This window comes from Pagrus major, chromosome 18, assembly GCF_040436345.1.
Source record: "Pagrus major chromosome 18, Pma_NU_1.0".
Taxonomy (NCBI): domain Eukaryota; kingdom Metazoa; phylum Chordata; class Actinopteri; order Spariformes; family Sparidae; genus Pagrus; species Pagrus major.
The window spans coordinates 2104560-2110559 of NC_133232.1; positions in this window are offsets into that span (position 1 = coordinate 2104560).

Below are 6000 nucleotides of genomic sequence, written 5' to 3' on the forward strand. Positions count from 1 at the left end.
ATTGGGAAATTGCACTAAGAGCGGGGTATTTAATCTGCTCTCGCCCGACCCTCCTTCCTGCTTCCTCTGCTGCTGGCACTTTCGCAACCCACCTCCACCCCAGCTCCTCCTGTATTCATGTTGGTTGCTCTGCTCTGTCTGGGTTTTCTTTTGCTGCTGCGCTCCCTGCTTATGCCGTTCATGATGGCTCGTGAAGGGCAGGAAGGTGCTCTTCCTGCCTCAGGCTTTCCACGCAAGCGCGTGGAAGAGCAGGGGGCCCCAGAACAGTATCATACCGCCAAATAAAACTGTGCAAGTAAATAAAGATTATTTTGACAAAAGTGGTCCTGACTGAACTTCTGATATGATTCCAGGCCAAAGTCACCGAAAGCTCCAGCATTGCCCATCGTTTCCAGAGAATTTATTTCAAACGGCAGACAGCCATTGAGCCAATTTCACCACATTGAATCATAATTTATTATTATTATTATTATTATTATTATTATTATTATTATTATTATTATTACTACCACCACCACCAACGACTGTGTATGGTCACAGCATGCTATTTACCTCGAAAAGGCAAAGAACGCGTTTTATGTAGGAAGATGTGTCATTATAAAGTATGTTAATGAGATTACTCCATAAAATACGCCCTGTCAAGAAAAGAAAAAAAAAAAAAACCACACAAGTCTCTAACCCAAAAATTGGGTTACTCTCTGAAAAACAACCCAAAATTGGTGCATAACCTTGAAAACCCATAAATTGGGTTAAAATAGTAGCCCTATAACCCAATAAATGGGTTACTCTCTATAAAAATAACCCAAAAATTTAACCCAACAAAATAACCCATAAATTGGGTTACCAAAATAACCCAACAGTTTTTAGTGTGTACTGACACACGCACACTTGCCTCACTAAACTTCACATTAATAAGGAAACATGCAGTAGCTCAATAACTACAGTTTCTTCTAGTTACTCAAGCATTAAATAGACCTACACAAGGCTAATGCTGCTAGCAATCAACGTGTGCTCTCTGCTGCTGTCTTCCCTCGCATACTTTTTCTCTCCATCTCCCCCACTTCTCAATCATCACAGCTAGGCTGAGCAGATCACCTCTGACCAATCAAATAACCAAAAACAAAACAACCGCAATCTTGCGTGTCTACTCTATTGACACTTCACTAGGTTACTTTCATTAACCCCTTCACTGCTATCTGTTTTTACATTACACTTTTATTATTTGTTTTACACTGAAATATCCTAGGTATCCCTCATATAATTACTTTTGTCTCTTATTAGGTAATTTTTATCAAACTTATTTTTACTTTCATTTCTTATGTTTTGTTTATTCTTGTTTTTGTAAGACATTATACCAATTTAACCTTCTATTTCTCACCGGGCTACATCAGTATTTTGAAATATCCTCAAAAGCACTTTAAATGCAAGGACTGGACAACATTAAATAGCACAATATTTTTGATGAAATACCTCATTATTGGTATGTAAACAAAATATTAATACAATGAGTTTTTTGGTCAATAATCATCGGTAAATCAGACAACTTTATTAATACCCAGAGAGGGCAGTTCATTTGTCCTGTCCAAAATCACCCAAGCAACATCCAATAAGTTACATGTCAAAAACACAGATCAACAAACAAACAGTGGTTGGTGAATGACAGCAAGATAAAGAGCTATGGTAAAATAAATAGCAATAAAATAATAAATAAATAGACATTTGATACAGGCATAAAAAATATAATTTAAAATGACTACTGTCAGAATTTAGTTACCTGATAGCAGAAGGAATTAAAGATTTGTATTATCTATATAGTTCTTCTTGAAGTTACATGATAGCAGCGGCCTGAAGGCATCAGGTTGGCTGATAATATTATTTGCCTTCTTTTTCACCTGATTCTCCCAGAGGGAACATAAGTCTCTTTGCCTGACTCCAATGATCTTGGAGCAGACCTTACTATGCTATGCTATCAAATGCTATACAGATTATTCTTTTCCTTAATGGATTGTCCATTAAACCAACAGATAATAGAGAATGTTAAAAGACTTTTGATAAATGAACAATAAAAGTTACCTAAAATCCTATCACTGACTTTTAGAGAGTTCAGCTTCCTCATCAAGTGGATTCTCTGTTGTCCACGCTTGGCAATAGACTCAGTGTTAATATTGAACTTGAGTTGGCAGTCAAACAATGTTCCAAGGTTTTTATAAGACTCCACAGTCTGAATGTCTTTGCTGTGTATGACACTAGCTTTATGTTCAATGTCGTGTCTGAAGTCAATCATCATTTCCTTTGTTTTTGTAACATAGAGGTCAAGATAATTATCATCGCACCCTATAACGAACCCAGGTAATGCAGAACCATGATCAGATTCTGAACCTTGAAGTAGAGATAAGAGGACAGTGTCATCAGAAAACTTAACAAGGAACATGCTCTCCTTAGAAGACCTGCAGCTGTCAGTATACATGATAAATAGTAGGGGGTGACTACACACAGCGCTGAGGTGAACCTGTGTTTGACACAGTTGTGTTGGACATCTGCCCATTAACAAAGACCTGCTGGATCCTCTCAGTGAGGAAGCTTAAAATCAGCATAAGAAGCTGGTCTGGGAGATTAAAATAAGAGGCAAGTCTCTCACTCAGAATATAAGGCTGCATTTTGTTAAAAGCTGAAGAAAAATCAGCAAATAAAAGTCTTGCATGAGATCTGGGTTTTTCTAGCTGCTTGTGTTGCATCCTTCACACCTTTATCTGGCTGGTAAGCAATTGCAAAGGATCAAGTTTTTCATCTATCAAAGATGCAATAATATTTCTTAAAATCTTCTCAAAGTTGCAAAGTTCTCAAAGTGAAGTGAATGCAGCAGGTCTGAACTCATTTAATTCTTTTCAATTTTTTTGATTTGGGAAAAGGTATGATGGTTGACATTTTCCAGATTGTAGGTAATTGGCCAAGGTCAGCACACATCTGAAAGAGTCTGGCGAAGACTCCGCTGAGCTTGTCAGCAAAATTATGTAAAGTGCGCCCACAGATGACATCACGACCAGCAGCTATCCTTATTTCATTCCGTACTTCTCTAGAAACAGCCTTTTTCTCTAGTCACCTGAAGGAGGGGGTGTACAGGGGCATCAGATACACTCTTGTGATATGATGATCCAAGAGAAGGCAGTGACATCGATCTATAAGCACCCCTAACAGAGCCATAACACAGATCTATGGTAGAGGTTCTCAGTGGGGTGGCACAAGTCACATACTGACATCATATGTCCTCAAAGTCTTGTCTAGTTGACAGTGGTTTAAATAACCAGAGCATCTGGGCATATTGGGTCAAGTGTGTGTGTTTCATCAGCAACCAGCTAAGAGGCGGCAGACGCATTAGTGCGTGGATGTATGTAAACAATCATGAAAAACAACTGTTGAAATTCACTATGCAACTAAAAGGGCCAGAGTGTGACTGTAATCAGTTTTTTGTTGGGAGTACAAATCCTCTTCCGTACCACAACATTGTTAAAGTACCTCTGGTTGACGTAGAAACACATACCGGCTCCCCGTGGCTTGTTGGTGATCTCCGGTGACAGGTCCAGTTGTAATAGGATGCCGAATCCTCTCAGTGACAGGTCCTCGTCCCAGAGCCATGTTTCAGTGAAGGCCAGTAGACAGGTGTCCTTCACTTCATGTTTGAATGTGGCCCAAGCCTCTAGCTCATCTAACTTGTTGCAGATAGACTGTACGTTAGAGAGCAGGACTGTAGGAAGAGCCGGCAGCTTACGGCGATCTTTGAGGCCCATGTTCTTGAGTTTCAGACCTATTCCACCTCTTCTCTCTCTTTTCCGACGTGTAGACTTTGTATCCGCTCTGCAAAGCTCCGGTGGGATATTCACCGGCACAACACCGTCATTTGTGGACCGGAGTGACAGGAGATTCTCCCGGGAAAGGCGCCATCGTGTGAGCCCACTTCATGTCCAATCTCTTGACTTGTGTAAAGACCAAGACACAATACCCACAGAACGACCCCATTGTCGGTATACTGAGTGACTGACACACAACACATTCATGTAGAAAAACACTCTCAAACAACAAATGCTGGTGGCTACTCAAATCGCATGCTGCAGAGCGCCCCGGAAGCGGAATCAATGTGGACATAATGACTGAGTGGGTATAGTGCAAGTATTAGTAGTCAAGTAGTAACCTTAACAGTCTGGTAATTTCGGAGAATTATATTATTTTACTGAAATGGAGCCCTTAAAACCAGGAAAAGACAACACTTATGTTATGCAGTGATATTCAATATCTAAGATGATATCTCATATCAGGATAACAATATAAATTGTAAGTATTTGTCACAAGTAGGGAGTTTTGATTTTATGGTCACATATTTCAGTTGATATGTTTTATTAAGTTTTATATTAAATTATATATATTAAGTTTTATTTATGTGAATTATTGAATATATTTATGATTTAGTTTGATGATTGCTGTGTTTTTATTGCTCATGTTTTTATGCATGCTTTTAGACCATATGTATGAGTGTATTTTACTTCCTGTCTCGAGATTGTGACAATTTAAACCCAAATTACCTGCACCCCTGGGGCTCTGCTTTTATTGATAGACATTGTTGCCAGCCAGAGAGGAGAGCGCAGCCACCGTAGACCAACTGGCAGATGAGGGGAGGCCCAAAAGAGCCAAAAACACAGGACAAAAGACACCTTGTACAGGTGAAAAAGCAAAGAGGAGACTGATGCCGAGACAGTAACGAGAGGAGAACTGAGGAAAAGAAATGGCACGCCAAGCCAAGAGAGAACAGAAAGCAACAGGAGACGGGATTGGGAGCCATGGGTGAGCGTTCAAAGAGAGTGGCAGCGCAACTTAAGACCCCAGCCAGCAACAAGGAAAAACCTTGTTGTGTTGCAACGCGATATACATGCAGTGGCAGAGTGAGGCCAGGTGGTGTGAGTATCCTTTGGGGCAATTGATAACAGTCTGGTTCATGAAGAAGCAGTGTTAACTGTAGCAGTGTGTGTATGATACTGGCGCTCAAGGGCAGCACAGAAGGGTTGGACATAAGCAGTGGTGGGGGCCCTCTGGACAACAGCGACTTGTCCGTCTGAGACTGGAAGACATCGAGATGCACCCTCCTAAAACTACTGAGATGTGTATGAGGCAAGTACTGAACTTGAGGAAAAGGGTGATCAAGAGGAATGGAAGACAAGACTGTGTGGAGGTAGTGGCGGTAGGGGGTGGCCTTGCCTTCCCCAGCTGTTCAGCGTGTGTGAGCATCTTTGCCCTTCTAATACAGCAATCCACAAACCACAACTTGAATATATGCTCTGCAAGTTACAAGCGCTATATTCTCAAAAATAAAATAAAAAATGTAAATTGAAAATACATGAATAAATATTGTAATAAAGCTGGTTTAAGACCGTGTCACATGGGGTACCATTTGTTGGGTACACTGGTAGGGCAGGTTTGGTAACTAGCATTGAATAACTTCTAGTAGTAATTATTAAAAAAATATATTAATTCTCATTCATATAAATAAATAATTATGGGGGACCACCCTGGAGTCAGGGACCAATAACCAAATGGGAAAACAGTCTCAAAAAGGTTGTTCACTTTAAAATGTAAATATTCATAAAATATTTAACACTAAAGTGTCATAGTTTGAGTTTGTGGTTCTGTTATCACCTATTTTATTTTGAAGTTCTGCCCTCATGTGTCATGTTTTAATTTTCATTTCCTCCCTTTGTGTGATTTCCCGCCCCTTTTCTTTAGACTTTAGACTTTTATTCATCCCACATCGGGGAAATTCACTTGTGACAGTTGCAGGTAGACAGACATACAATAAGTACAAGGGACATTAAACAAGTAGACTTAAAAATACTAAAAAGGATTTAAATACGAGAAAGAAAATATAAATATAAATATAAATATGTAAAAAAAATAAAAATGGTATTATTGCACAGAATAATTGCACAAGATGACGGAGGTAGAAGTGGTAAGTAG